Genomic DNA, 16,926 nt, shown 5'->3' with positions numbered 1-16,926 from the left:
CTAAATGCAGAATTTGTTCAAACATATTTTGCAAATTTGGAAATTTGGATATACAGAAAATCTGGGTTTGATAGTCTTGGAAAATCTTTGATATCTCCCAAATCACACACTTTTTGAGGATTCTTCTTGTGATTCATCTAAATGAGGATATTTCGCACAAAACCCATATCCCATATTTTTGAGATTCCCCTTCATCCACTCAAAAATTGAGGCAAAAGTTGATTGTTTGGAAATTTTGGCGATTTTAACTAAAGCTTTGATTGTTCCCTAGAGGAGTGGATGTGCGGCCAGGGAAAGTTGTGAATGACATAAAACCATATTGAGGAATATAGTAACAAAAACTAGGTTTTAGATTTTCTCCTTTAGTTGTGTAGGTATAACAACCTTGGATTATATTATGGAAAATCAACCTTTGATTTCAGGAAATTCTAAAAACTACCATCATTAGCAAGATAAAGCATAATCTTCTTTAATCTATTAAAAATGAAGAGAAAATAATATTAATCAACCACTAAAGCGTAAGGAAATGTATAATGGTGTTTTTGTAGGAAAACATGGTAAATGGAGTGATTAATGAGTGAAAGAATGAGTCAATTCAATCAAAAGAATGAGTGTGAATGATGAAAATGGTGATAAAACGATGACAAATTTACAACCCAACATCTCCCCCACACTTGAGGATTAACATGCTCTCATGCAAACAAATTAAGGTATTGGTGTATCACTGTTATTTACCATACTTGTTATTTACATACATGCATTTGGGTGGCACATGAGACATATTATATAATTTTTTTGCATTTGCATAATCATATCTCTTCTATGTATATGAATATGTAGCAAGGATATAATTTTTATGCCTTTGACCTCTAAAAATATATTTTCTGATAGTTATAGGCAAGTGAGATCAAAGTGAAATACCTTGGGTTTTGATTTTGACTTTTGTCTTAATGAAAAAAATACCACTGTATTATTTTTCATTTTCTAAGAACAGAGTGCAGATTTATTTTTTGTAGTTGGGTGTGTAAATGGGTTTAAAGAATGTTTGGGGAAATGAAATTTAGAATTGGAAAATGGTGCCTTGAGACATAAGGAAATGTAATAGCAATTAGTGGTCTTTCATCATATTTTTCGAAACTTTTAACAAATTGATTTTTTTTTACTAATCTTACCTCAAGTTACCTCTATGTTTACTTTTGATATCCATGTTGAAATATGACTATGTGGATGGATGTATACTGAGGGCAGAAAGTTGGAAGTTGAAGATAGGATAGCTCAAATATAAGAGCTGAAAAATGAATGAGAATTTGAACATGTTGAATTGTATGGTACTGGAAATGATGCTTGAACTATCTTCATTACAAGTTTTTCGAAAACTTGTAGTAAGTTTCAATGTCTTCATTTGCACTCATCCTTGTGCAATCTTGCATATGTGAATAAATGGTGCTCATGTCGAACATAAGAAAGAATCATTAGATAACTGACCATTAAGAAGGTTCGTTAACTAATGCGAGATATCCCACCTTTGATGTCAGTGGGAATCAAGGCACTTGGTACATTCTGTTGAAGAATGTAACTAGGTTTGGTCTTCATAATTGTATAATGTAATTTATCTTTCAAAATATTTTTTTATAATGACTTATTAAATCATGGGTTTCATGCTTGGGTCATCATGTTTATAGGTCAAATCCTCCATTGTAGCCTTCTCGGTTTTCTATTGAATCAATAGAGTCATTGTCAATTTTATTAGACCCTTCTTGGGATTTTGTATCATGTAAAAATAATTATTTTTGAGTCAAATAGGTCATTTGACAACTCCACACCAAGTCGGCCTATATTAGGGAAATTTGACCCACATAAGAGGCTATATATAGACATGCAGTTCAATCCATTTTCTCACTCACTCAACAATTTTGATACATAAGAAAGAGAGGCAGTAAAAGGTGTGAAATTCCAAGAGAAGGAAGAAGATTGTAGAAGAAGACAAAGTCGAATGCCAATGAGGATTGCGAAGTGTGGGCCAATACCAAGGTAATTGTAGCTTGTGCTCACGTGATTTTCACTTTAGATTGTGCAGTGGAGGTAGGCAAAGCAGTGGAGGAGATTTGAGCTGTGATTGATTAGATCTGAGCTAGTTTTGCGTGTAACAGGTGGAGATAGTACTGAGTACTTGTGAGGAGTATTGTACTATGTATTGTTACATGTTCTCAATCATTATAATATACAGATAGTGTGGGGTTTTCAGCTGTATGCTTTCCCCGGGTTACATATTGTGTTAATGTGCACATGCGATTGATGTTTCATTGTTTTTAATTCCGCAAAATTGATGATCAACGTAGAGGAGGTTATGTATTATGCATGTATTCTGCAATAGTGTATAATCGGGATAATCTCTGTGAATAAGTGTCATATTATTCAAAATTTCTACATGGTATCAGAGCTGTTGATCATCAGATCTATTATTCAGAAAGTGTTTACATTTTATTTCTTCAGGCAGAGTCTGTAATTGGGCCAGGTAGCCTCTGGATTCATCCTTCTTTTGGAAGGTGAGATATTTGGTAAAATCCCATACAGTCAATCTCTGTACGAGAAATACTTTGTTCTCACGAATTTTAGATCAGAAGCAGTTGAGTTTTGAGCTGGTGGAATTCGAATTTGCAACAGTGTTTTCTTGGTGTCAAAGTTGAAATGTCTTTCAACGGATTGCGATTGGAGTATGCTCTTGAAGGTAGCTCAAATTATATTTCATGGAAAGACAGGATGGAGGCGGTGTTAGATGAAAATGGGCTGAAGGAGTTCATAGAGGCTGAAGTCCCAAAACCTACTGATGCTACTGAAGTTGTGGCTTGGCAAAAGAAGACAGCAAAGTGTCGAAGGATTTTGTTGGAGGGCATGAAGGATCACATTGTGTCTAGCCTGCATGGAAAGGCTTCTATACTTGATGTGGAAAGCATTGACAAATATATTCCAAAGCAAGAGTGATCAGAGGAAGCTGGCGCTCAAGGATAAACTCAGAAACATTAAGTGTGAGAATGGAGACAGTATGCCCAGATATCTCACAAAGTTCACCCAATGCCGGGATGAGCTGGGAAGTGTGGGGGTGACTGTCGATGATGAGGACTTGGTGAGCTTGGCTCTCCTTGGTCTTTCGAAGAGTTGGCATTCCTATCAGGACTCTATCAATGGTCGGGAGAAATTGCCAGGATGGGAGAGACTTTGGTCGGATCTTGTGCAAGAGGAGATCAGGCGAAATACCAGGGATAGATCTTCATCAAAGGCATCTGATGAAGAAAATTGTGCTTTGGCTGCCAAAGCAAAGAAGGGGAAGGAGAAGGGTTCTCTTTCCGAATCCAGTTCTTCCAATGATGGGAAGAAGGTTGACAAGTCGAAGGTGAGATGCTTTCGTTGTCATGAGTTGGGCCATTATGCTACTAATTGCCCAAAGAAGAAGTCCAAGAAGGGATCCGAGGAAGGATCTGAAGGTGAGGCACTTGCTTCACAATTTGAGTTGGATTTCACACTCTTCGCATGCATGGTTTCATCCATGGTGGGAAGTGGTTGGTTTCTTGACAGTGGAGCTTCCTTTCACATGACCGATGACAAGAGTTTGTTCAGTACTTTGGAGGAGAAAGATCTCTAGATACTCATAGCGATGGGTAATGATGAGAAGTATAGTGTCTCAGGTGTAGGCACGGTTATTTTTCAGAGGGAGCATGGAGTTCGCCTTACCTTGACCGATGTCAAGTATGTACCAGGACTGAAGAGAAACTTGGTGTCGATCGCGATGCTGGAAGACAGAGGCTGTGATGTAGTCTTCAGTAAGGGAAAGGTTTTCCTTAGACACATCATCACTAGACAGGTGAAGCAGATTGGTTCACGGGTCAAGAACATGTATGCTCTTGAGGTTCAAGATGCATGCAAATCCTTGAGTAGCGAGGCAACTGATGGAGACTTGGTGGTTGAGAGGGAGCGTATATTACCTCTCAACATGCAGAGCCAGAAGAAGTCTCAGACGATTGTGGAGGAGCCACGATTGGTGCAGCAGCTTTAGGAGGTTGTGGAGCAGCCACAACAAGGGAAGCTGAGAGGAGATCGAGTAGAGACATATACTCATGCAGAGACCTCCAGTAGGGGGAAACTTCGAGCCAGGTGGGCTGAGGGATCACATGCAGCCATACCTCCAGGTAGGAGGTGGGGTGATGTGGATTGATCGTCCCAAGGAGGAGGGGCAGGATCCTTGAGGTACCCAACCTCTTGGATGAGACCTTGCTACGAGAGCCCCGATGTGGAGTAGCAGGAACTGACTGATTGGGTAGAGACAGATGCGGATGGAGCAGCAGAGAGAGTGATAGTGTAGGGAATCCCAGGACAGCGCATAGCTAGCATGCTGCAACAATGCGAGAGGCGCAAGTGTTTTGCATAGTGCTAGGTGGCACAGAGAAGTGTGCAATGGTGTGAGATGCATGGAGATGTTGCAGTAGCACAGATGTCAAAGAGGGAGCACTTGTCAGCAGCATGTAGAGCTTCAGCATCAGAGTATGTTCCTAGCCCAGAGTGGTCAGTTGGGAGTGTTTTTGTTCCAAGTGTTGTTGAAGCAACTGGATCGGGAAAATGTGTTGCATGCAGAACATTCCAGAGTTGCAGGATAAGGGTTGCTGATAATCCATATCTTGTTGAGAGGGAGTGTTGAAATTGCAACAAGATGATGGAGCTTAGTGGAAAGGAGTCGCCTTCACTAAGTGGGCCCACAGGCTATTTTTGGCGCAAAGTCTATTTTTAGACTATGTATATTTTTAGACATATGGATCATGGTCTATGAGTTGCAGGATGCTATTTGTGGATGATTGGTCATGTTGGTAAAAATAGATGGACTTCCATTTTTATACATATGGGCAGGTTTCTATTTTTAGACTGCCAGGCTAAAAATAGAACAGTCAAATATTATTGTCTCATAATAATATTTGGACTATAAACATTATCTTATCCTCTTGGAGCACTTTAGTTTGAGCTACAGATGTGGCACATGCAGCTGTCAGAAGGAAATACGCTTTCCTTATGGGTCAATTGAGCTATTGCATGTAGGACTTCAATTAGAACTCATGTGGTTGAGTTTAGTGGAGTTGATTGTGGAGTTGATGGAGTTGTGTTCAGTTTGACTTGGTTGAACTAGTTGTATTTTAGTCTAACTAAAGAATACACTAGTGATGAGTTGTGTGAATTAATTATTAATTAATTCACTAATTATTAACTCATAAAGCAACTAAAGAATACATCAGTTAACTCAGTGCATGTACAGTTCAGTGGAGACAGGTGTTAAAGGTTGAGATTGCTATCAGTTGTGACTATAGTTGTGCATGAGATTTGCACATGCATGGATTTGAGTAATGCCAATGAGGAATGCGTAGTGTGGGGCCAATACCAAGGTAATTGTAGCTTGTGCTCACGTGATTTTCACTTTGGATTGTGTAGTGGAGGCAGGCAAAGCAGTGGAGGAGATTTGAGCTGTGATTGATCAGATCTGAGCTAGTTTTGTGTGTAACAGGTGGAGATAGTACTGAGTACATGTTCTCAATCATTATAATATACAGATAGTGTGGGGTTTTCAGCTGTATGCTTTCCCCGGGTTACATATTGTGTTAATGTGCACATGCTATTGATGTTTCATTGTTTTTAATTCCACAAAATTGATGATCAACGTAGAGGAGGTTATGTATTATGCATGTATTCCGCAATAGTGTATAATCAGGATAATCTATGTGAATAAGTGTCATATAATTCAAAATTTCTACACCTTTATCAAAAATATCCAGGGTCCGAGGTGACATCACTGGTCCTAAACGTCGAGATGATTTCATCCTTCGTCGCACCCTCCTAAGTTCCATGTAATTGTGGGGTCCACTATACCCATCATTGCACAATTCACATAGGTCATGGGGTAAAAGGGGGGTTTGGGCTTTGTTTTCTTTTTCATCATTTATGCCATGTCCATGTAACATTCCTAGTTAGTGGCACCACTAAACCACATCATCCTAGGGATTAAATCCTAGGATTTCCCCCCTTACGCTCCATTTGAAAACCCTAGGGAAAAAACCTTCGTGGAACATCAACCGTCATATAGTGCTCAACCCTTAATGGCTTAGATTCCTCTTGCTTAAGCACTTGGTCACCACACTTGATCATAGGGTTGAAAAGGGTTTAGGAAATTTCCTCTAGGATACTAAGGATTCTGCCATGCACATACACACGCACACACACTTATATATAAGGACTCTGAGCCATTAGTAGCGCATATTTTACTAGAGAACCTCACAAAGAGCATTCCCTCTTGTCTCAAGTAAGCTTTCCATATCATCGACAAGGATGATATTTCCAAGGTCCTTGTTCAAATATTTTTCTTCCCAAACCCTACCTGAGCTCTGATGAAGTAACATCGCTCAGATAATAACCTCCTGAACCTGGACCTTTTCCCCCACCTTCATACATATAGAACCTCATGTAAATATAGATACTTTACTCAAAGATATGTGCCCCCCAAGGACGAACCCAACCATTATTGTGTTTGGCACACTAGTGCAGCGCCTTTGGAGCTATCCATCCTGAGCTTTGTTGAGACTTGGCCATGGCCCTTAACCCAATGTGTATACATATATGTATAAGTAATTACACTATCTTTTCTAAGCTTATATGGGCACATTGCAGCCCAATGCATATAACCATATGTTTATTCATATAGGTAGGTTGCATAAATACCATTGGACTAAACTTCAAGCTCAAAGTAAACACTTAAATCATTTTAATGAAAAGATTTCAACCATACATTTACTCAGTTATTAGGGTTACAGTCCAATCCAGAATTAATCATAGGAGAACAACTATCTCGTTAAAAATCATTGCACAACGCATTGACATTCCCCTTTTATGAATGAAACCCCAATTTCATATCTCAAATACAACATTCAACCAATTCAAACCACATGTACATGACATTTACACAAATAAGCATAAATACATACTTATCTTATGCAACACAATGATTTTCCAACTAAGAGTGGGACTTCACCTTAGACAAGCTACAACCACTTCTACTTATAGTTGTTTCCCCTGAACTAGATTCTAGTGCGTCAGGTGGAGTGCTTTTGAGAGGAAACTTAACCAATATTAAAAGTTGAAACAAGATGTCATGCGGTTACTCTACCTTCATCCACTATCCAAACAAGTGTTCACTTAGTATTTCCACACTTTATAGACATGATTAACACCCATTCCAAAATACCATAGTACAAAGAGTCTCAGCTCACTTTCAGGAGAAGAGAGTCCACGTCAAGGGAAGGTTCATCAATGTATAAGATACTAATGGGTAATAGATCACCTATCCAAGTACTCCATCAGTGATTCAAGCACCAGACTTCATCCCCAAGGCAACTCATGGTGGTTCATCAACCCTCATAGATACTTGATTGTCTTTTCACAACCTCATAGGTTCATCAATCCACAAGCTTCTAATGGGTTCTTCATCCTTCATGCAAACCACTACTATCTATAATATTTCACCCAAAAAGCCTCTCAAGGGTTCCTTAGTTGTTTCATAGTTTTCCAGGGCTTGATCAATATGCTCTTGATCACTGCCTTCTCTTTACACCTCCGTCCCTTGGAGGAATTTCTTCCAGTGCTCACCACTATGTGTTTTTTTCCCACTACACATGCTTGTGTGTGTTATTTTCTCTCCCTTGTCGACTTATTTTTGTGCCTCCCCAACAGACCAATCATCTATATTTTTCCAAGGCTCCATGTAGTCAACATGCCTTGGACAACGTAACCCATTCCTATTATTTAATTTTTTCCTTTGTTACTTGTTGTTAGAGCTAAAGGACACATGGGCATGTTCGTTTCTTTTTCAGTTGATTTATTTGACAACCAACCCATTTAAGCCTCTCATCCAACCCATAGCTAATGTATTTAAAATCACCAATTCCTCACGCAGTATCCCTCCCCAAGCAACTGGAATCTGTGTTCCATTCTCTCAGCCTTTCTAAATAATAACAATTATTTACAATGAGAGAATATTAACCAGGGGTTGTCATAGTCCCCTCCCCCTTAGGGGAACACCATCCTCAGTGTTCAATAACCATATAAAAACATCACATGCTTAAAAACCAAGCACAATTGATATGGAGCTTTATACATATAGCTTTGTACAACATTTACAATGTATTTACATTTGCTTTACTTGATAAATAAGAAAGGATATGTTTCCCACATCTGTTCAACTATTTTCCACATGGCTTCCTCGAGTCCATAGTGCCTCCATTGCACTTTGACTTGCTCTATTGATCGATTCCAGAGCATGAGCTACCTCTGATCCAGGATGCATATAGGTTGCGATTGGAACTCTCCCTCCAATTCTACCTGTAACACAAACCAATATATTACATCATTAACAACTTACACATATATTTTAAGAAATGAAACATGAAGGAAATCATGAACTCTTATTGATGGAGGTAAGGAAAACCTATAGGCCACTGACCCTATACCTTCAAGCACTTCAAATGACCCACAAAATCGTGACGCCAACTTGTCACATGACCCAAATTTTAAGGAGATCTTCTTGGGTCTAATTCACGGGAAAATAGGTTCCCCAACTTGGAACTCTTTGTGAACCCTATGTTGGTCTGCATAGCTCTTTTGCATGTCCTTTGCCACCCTTATATTCCTTCTAATGGTTTTCATTTCTTGTTCCATTTCCTTAAACATATCATGCCCAATAAGTACCCTATTCACTGGATCATTTTTACTGATAGGAGTATTACAACACCTCCCATAAAGTGCTTCAAAAGGGCTCATTTTCAGTGATTCCTGATACCCATTGATATACGAAAATAATACAAGTGGAATATATTCTTCCCACTTCCTTGGCTGGTGCATTACACACATTCTTAGCATTTCCTCAAGAATTATATTCATCCTCTCTGTTTTCCCATCAGTCTGTGGATGGTAACCTATTCTAAATGCTAGATCAATTCCTAATCCTGTAAATAGTTCTCTCTAGAATTTTGAAGTGAAATTGGCATCTCTGTATGAGATAATCTTCTCGGTAAATCCATGCAATTTTACAATTTTCTTTATGAAAATTTGAGCCACCTCAGTAGCTGAATTTGTAGACTTAACAACTACAAAGTGAGCCACTTTTCTCAACTTATAACCCGCTACCATGGTTGCATCATGTTTTTTAGAAGTAGTTAGTAGCCCTGCAATAAATTCCATAGAAATCACATCCCACTTCCATTCTGGAATGGGAATAGGCTGCAAAAAGCCAGTTGGGTGCTTGCACTCAACCTTTACTTATTGGTACTCTATGCACTTGGAGAAGAAATCAACCACCTCTTGTTTCAAATCCGACCAATAGTAAAAGTTCTTGATGGTTGTTAGAGTCTTTTGATAACTTAGGTGACCTGAATATGGCTTTGCATGAAACTCCTTCAATATCAACTTCTTTAGATTGCCCTCATTTGGCACATAGATTATATTCTTGAATCTAATTGGCCTATCTTCTAAGAGGAAATATTCCTTGTCTTGATCACCCTCAAACTCTTGCTGCAATTTCTCCTTTAACTGCTGATATTTTTCATCTTGCTTCCCCGCATTTTTTATCCTTTCATTAAGATCAGTTCCTTTGGAACTTATGGTTTCTATATGGTTTATTTTCACTCTCCTGTTAAGTACATCGACCACTCTATTCTCTTTGCCTTCAATGTACTTGATCTCAAAATAAAATTCACTGAGCGTGACCAACAATTTGGCTTGCATGACATTTAATTTAGGTTAATCAAACAAATATTTAAACCCTCCATGATTATTCATTAGAGTAAATTTTCTACCGAGGAGGTAGTTCCTCCACATCTTCAATGCATGGATGATGGAAGCCAAGTCAAAGTCATGAGTTACATAGTTTTTCTCATGCTTGTTTTACTTTCATGATTTATAACAAACCAATTGGACTTCTTGCATTAATAATCCACCAAGTCCCTCCTTGCAGTCATCTGTTTAGACTGCAAAATCCTTTTATGGGTATGTAATTCTTAGTATTGGTGCATTATTTAACAACTTATTCAGTGGATTGAAGTTTGCAGCACAATTATCTGCCCATTCAAACTTATTCATTTTATTTTGTAATGTAGCAATTTAATGGCCAATATTGGAGAGGTTGTTAATGAATCTCCTATAATAGCCTGCGAGTCCCATGAAGGACCTAACTTTAGCCACATTCTTGGGGTTTCCCATTCCATGATGGCCTTAACCTTCTCTAGATCAAATGCTACTCCCTCTTTTGAGACAATGTGTCCTAAATGATGGATTTGTGATTGGAAGAAATCACATTTACTAGATTTGCATAAATATTATTCTCTCTTAGAAATTGTAGTACTGCAACCAAATTCTCTTCATGTTCCTCCTTGGTTCATGAATAGACCAAAATGTCATCAATAAACACTACCACAAATTTTTCCAGGTAAGGGCGAAACACACTATTCATCAAGCACATGAATGTTGCAAGGGAAATCTTAAGCCTAAAGGGAACTACCACAAACTCATAATACTTATACCCAGTTATAAATGTTGTCTTATGGATATCTTCATCTTTAATGCACACTTGATGATAGCCTGATTTCAAGTCAATCTTAGAGAAGATTGTTGTTCCCCTTAACTGATCAAGTAGATCATCAATCCTTGGCAAGGGATACTTATTCTTTATGGTCACCTTGTTCATTTGTCTATAGTTAATGTACAACCTGAGTGTGAAATCCTTCTTCTTCACAAATAGAACTAGCGCTCCCCATGGAGACATGCTTGGCCTTATGTAGCCTTTCTCTAGCATCTCCTTGAGTTGTAGCTTCAGCTCCACTAACTCTAGAGTACTAATTCTATACAAAGCCTTGGATTCTAAGATCCTCCTGGCATTAATTCAATAGAGAAGTCCACCTCTCTATGAGGAGGCCACCCATGCATATCCTCAGGAAAGACACCTGAAAACTATTTTAAAATAGGGTATTTCCTTATAACATCATTATTGTCATTCCTAGCGTTGCAATTAGCTTCAACACTACTATATATTTGCACAATGTAAGGAAAGGCAACATAATGCAATGAGTTGTGTTGCAGGGATGATGATAAAATTCATTGGAATAAGATATAAACACATGCATTGAGGGCGTATGATGATACGTCTATGCATGAAAGGTCACACTAAACACTAGGAAGAGTTATGTCTTGCTCGCATGTTGAGACAACATGTTATAAGTTAATACCACATTTGACTTGCACAAGGATGTATTCCAAAGTACCTTCGATAGATCATCACATGGATGAGTTGCATTGTATCAAGATATAATGAAACACAGTAAACCAAGTGATACATCAACAAGTGAAAGACTTGTATCATTGTCATAGAGGTCATATGTCGAAATGCAATGGAAGCCATATTAAAGTGCAATGAATGAATATCGTAAAATGGAGATAATTCCATGTTACTACGTTAAAGGAGTGTGCTTGTCACAACAATTACATTAATGGTTAAGACAAAGAACTAAAAAGTTCAATTTCCAAAATCTTATGTGAATTTTTATGCGCTAGAAATGTTGCAAGAAAATTACGCGCACAAACAACTAATCACATTTGTCCTACGCAAGTGTGATCATAAGGAAACACTAAAATCATTGGCATGCGTCCCAAATATAGAGGCCAAACTCTACATTGCTAGAATGTGAGTATATGGTAAAAACTACAATCGCATCGATACAACTCAAAGCAATAAGTCTCATCCTCCTATTGCTAGATGTCCATAATGTGCCATCACAAAGATAGTCGCTCATGCAAAAGGTCATATAGGTCATATATCAGAGACATGCAAAGTTGTAAAAGATATATATTTATTAAGGTGATTGCTACATATATTGTTGGCAAAGGAGACAATGTACACATGGTTAAACAATGCAACAAAGAATATATTAAATATTGTAGTGCTATATGATACATTGAGATGAAAGAAATTAATGAATCATGTGATGGATATAATACAATACGATGTGATATGAGCTGATCAAAGGATTTTATATGGCATCGATCAAGGTCCCATATAAGAGAATGTTGAAATATTATGTTGAACACAATGTGATGATGAATAGAAGAAATGTGTTGAAATGAAAATATCAAAAGCACATTTGAAATAATATATTAATGCTACATTGGAATAATGTATTAAAGACATGCATTGCAAAGGATAAAATATTGGGTTGCAATGAATATTACAAATCACAAAGGGAGATTAAGCCAAGCAGACAATAGTAAGAAGCGTAAGGATGCACACAATAAGACAAAAGGATGAAAGTTACATTGAATCATAAGCCAAGACTCGAGCCACGAGAATTTAATTGATGGATCAACTTTGGCATCAAAATGAAATTATCATTTTAGGGATGTGAACTACTACAGACTTCTTAACATTGATTTTATTAATTAGTTTAATTTATAATAATTATTTTTTGAAGATTATTCACCTTGCATCCTAACTATCGGTTTCATGTTTTCAGGGGCAATTGAAATTTCAAAATAGATGTTGGTGATATACCTTTAAACACCACATAGAGGAAATATTTTAATCAATGGAAACCATTTAAAAGTCAACCCGACACCGAGGTTACCTTTGGACATAATGAAAACATCAACAAGCCTTCTAAGGTGTCATATCTTTCTCATAATATATTATGCCAAAGGCCATTGCATTTCATCTTATTATGTTGTAAATATACTATTTTTCCATAAATGGAAAATATTAAAATCGTAGAAAAGGCCAACAGGAATATTAAAGGTTGTGAGGAAGTCTAAAGGATCCTGAAATTGAAGAGTCGTGGGGCATTGAAAGGTCATAAGGAAGGTCAAAGGTCACTCCAATTCTATAAATGCACCCTCATACCTCATTCAAATGGAGTTTGAGAGCTTTTTCCTTCTTAGGAGGCATATGAGGGAAATATTGTTTTGAGAAGCAAGTAGTGGCTTCCATGTTCCACTATTGGTTTGAGTGAGTGATTTTGTAATTATGCATATTAATACTTTTACTTAATCATGAGAAGCTCTTTGAGTTGGACAACTTTTTCATGCATATATCATAAAGCATTGTAAGACTTCTCTTGCAATGGTTGTGGTATGTGTTTGCATTCTCATGTGTTGAAGAGAACGAAATGATTTTGTTATCTTTGATGCAAATATTAATTGAAATTGTATACCATTATGTTATCATGATTGTGATTGGTCGTAAACCATTTTCCAATCAATTATAAATTATTTCCTTACATTTGTCTTTATTAGAGTAGTTCTAACATTGTTATTATAAATATTCAGGTTATTTTTTTTATTCACGTAAGTATTTTATGCAAATTATCTTTATGCATTTCTCAAAGCTAACAATACTTGTATATCTAAAAAGTGATAGTGGTTCTCTCATATGTTGTTGATTTCTACCAAAGCATATTCTAATTCTGACAAAATGGCAGTTCGACCAACAATCCAAATGGGACACCTAACTGAAACAATGTAGGGTTTAATTGGGACTTTACACTGGGGTATCCCTTGTTGTTGGTGGAACATCCAACACTGTCAACACATTTTGGTGCTAGAAGGAGGGCTAGATGAAAATATGAGCCTATGGAGCTTGGTTTTAAATTTTTTATCTTCAAATGGATCCTCCCCATATATTCATCTCAAGATGCTTTTATAAAAGACTAAATCTTAAATTCCCCATGGAAATAATTCATCACTTGTCACATAATAAGTTTTATGGCGAGGGTGGAATATCTATAGTAGAACATACTCTTTAGTTTCTTAATGAAGTGATTCTAATGAAGTGAATTGTGAAGATGTCGTGTGCAGACTTTTTACCCTCTTGCTTGAAGGTCGCATCAAGGAATGTTGTAAAACTTTACCAGGTGCATCTAATATCCATTCTTTCGAACAACTAGTTAAGGATATTTGTTAAGCTTTTGACATGTATGATTATCAAAGTCTGTGTAAAAGAATCAATAAGCTTAGAGTGCAACCCAATGAATCGTTGGAAGATTTTACGGATAGATTTCTTCATCTTTGTTATGAATTTCCTAAAAGAGATATGGATTGGGATTTCTTGGATGAAAAATTTCGGTGATTGGTTTGCATCTCTCTGAAACAATTTGAATCTGAATTCCATGTTGATAACTAATCTTTCAATGATTCCAGTAATCTTCAAATCCCAAATCAACCAGATCTTATCCAAAATCTTGTTTTTCTAGCCTTTCTGAGTCATGAGGTACCCCAACCCTTAGAGGAAGAAATTGTTACCCCTAATATCTCTCATCCTCCCCCTTTATCAATACCTAATGAAGTGGTCTCTTTTGCCGATATTTAAATTCCTATTATTAATCATTTACGTAATGAAGAGATATTGGATGTCAAGTAACAAAATCTCCCTGTGATATCAACTATTACAATTCCCTCGGAGGTAGGGAAATCTGAAAATCAAATGAGTAAATCCCCTCTTCCTATTGATGAGGTTCAACCTTTCCCATTAAACTTCTTGTAAAATCCATTCATGAATCGCTTCATCAAATTCCCCCACCTTTATTTGCATGCAATTACCAAGACCTTGTCCAAAATGATACTAAATGTTCAAATAATTTCGGGATGCATGATGTGAATTCTGATCTGTTTACTTCTCAAAATAACATCATTGAAAATTATCTAAATCCTTAATCATATTTGATTGAAAGTATTGTTTCTAAGTATGGGGGATTTACGCAGTGCATTATATTAGATATCATTTTTGGGATTCAACTGCGTTAAGTAAGTCATTCAAACGTATGACCATTTCCATGAGAGGTAGTCGTAACTGACTAATTTCTCATGATTTTTGAATAGTTCACTTAGCACTCATTGCATCGGGTGATGCTCCCACTTCTTCACCCCTGTGAGCATCACCCGATGCAATGAGTGCTAAGTGAACTATTCAAAAATCATGAGAAATTAGTCAGTTACGACTACCTCTCATGGAAATGGTCATACGTTTGAATGACTTACTTAACGCAGTTGAATCCCAAAAATGATATCTAGTATTGTTTCTCCAAAGGATTATTTTCATGCTTTATCATTCACACCTCATGACTCATTGTACCTCGATTCTCCTTATTAAACCATTGCACTAGCAATCACTTCAAAACCTCTTGATTCTTATTCTGCTAGGTCAAATAGTGATTAGGAACAAGGTAGTAATGTCTCACATATTTAAGGATAATATAATGAAAACACATCTCTTCTTTCTTCCGTTTCCCAAATCTAAGTATGTCAAGACAATGCTTTCTCGTCTTAGGTTATTCAAGATAACACCTCAGTTAATGTCTCTCCACTCATGGGAAATGGAAAAGATGGTGTTCTCGGTGATCAGTCGAGTAAAATTGATATGCTTAATCAAACCAAAGGTCATGGAAATTGTCATCTTGATCACATTGACCTCACTAATATATGTGATGACAAATGGCCATCCACGTCTGTTGATTGGTTGAATGCTCAAGAAGGTTTGGACTTGCAAAATTTATATCTAAAATCTAATTCAATTATAGAAGAATTCCTTATGGGAATTGATACTTTTTCTTCCTCATCTCACTACCCCTTGTGTCCTGATGCATGTAATAAATCAATCGATGTTGAAAATATTTCAAATTCTCCAAATCCTCAATCTGACAAATCAAATTTTAAGTTGATGCAAGGCAATGAGGTTTTACCTCTCGAAGAAGAAAACATTGTAATTATTGAGAATCCTTCTTATGGCTTGCAATCTCCAACATTGGATGGAGTCAACTCTTTAGTTCAAGATTTTCATGAAATATCTCCCATCTACACATATTGAGATATAAATCCAGAAGAACCTTATGACTTGAATAATATATTTTGTGATATTGAAACATCTAATATAACTAACGATTCTAATTGTTTCTATCCAAATAATATTGAGCTTGTTGAAATAATTGATAATGGATGTCTTCATGCAGCTACTGATTTGACCAAGCCCTTAAAATTTGATCATCCAACATTTAAAGGTTTGTGGACTTACTAGGATAGTGAGACACTTCAACCTTCACTGAGGGTTATGTCAGGTTCTTGTGATCCTAATGAGATCCCTGAACTAGGTCATATCAGGATTTTCTCACAAGATTCTTTCCTCAACATTGTCTCACTGGATGAAAGATCATTCTTGAAAGACTTTCAATGTTTTCAAGTTAGTTTTCTTGATTCTCAAGATAGAGCCTTTTATTGGATAGGAGATTCTTGCTTGGTTAATTCTTATTCATGCAAACAACCTTTCATTCCTATTGTATTGAATCTAGGGTTTGAAAGCATATCTTCGAGGGATGCACATAGTTTCAAGTTTGGTCATGTTGATTATCAAAATACAAGTGCTCATTGATTGGAATATTCTGTCTTGTTAAACTCTTTTGTGAATAATCAACTTCTCATCTCTCTTGTGCATGCTATGAAACTAATTATTTTTGTTTTGGCACGAGCCTCTATCTTGAGTGTTAGTGTATATTCAAATCATTTTGTGGAGAAAAATCTACATGCTAAAAGATTAATTCCCCAAGCTGATATGAATATTGAATCCGATTTGATGCATGTTTCTTTTAGAGAATATTTTAATCTTTTGTCAACTTGTTCTCACAATTCCTTGTATCCTGACTAGTTTTTGAATTTACTATACTAGTAATCATCTTTAATCCCATAAGATCTCTTGTCGCTAGTTTAGTTTATAATCAGATACAAGGTAATGATATTTTGTATTTGAAAGGAGAAACAATTTATTTTTTATCATCAACTTGCAAATAGGAAGATACTTATAAAATCATTTGTGAA

The sequence above is a fragment of the Pinus tabuliformis genome, chromosome 1_2 (genome assembly GCF_031772625.1).
Source record: "Pinus tabuliformis cultivar Carrire ecotype Pingquan chromosome 1_2, CPIR1, whole genome shotgun sequence".
Classification (NCBI taxonomy): Eukaryota; Viridiplantae; Streptophyta; class Pinopsida; order Pinales; family Pinaceae; genus Pinus; species Pinus tabuliformis.
This window is presented reverse-complemented; position numbering follows the sequence as displayed.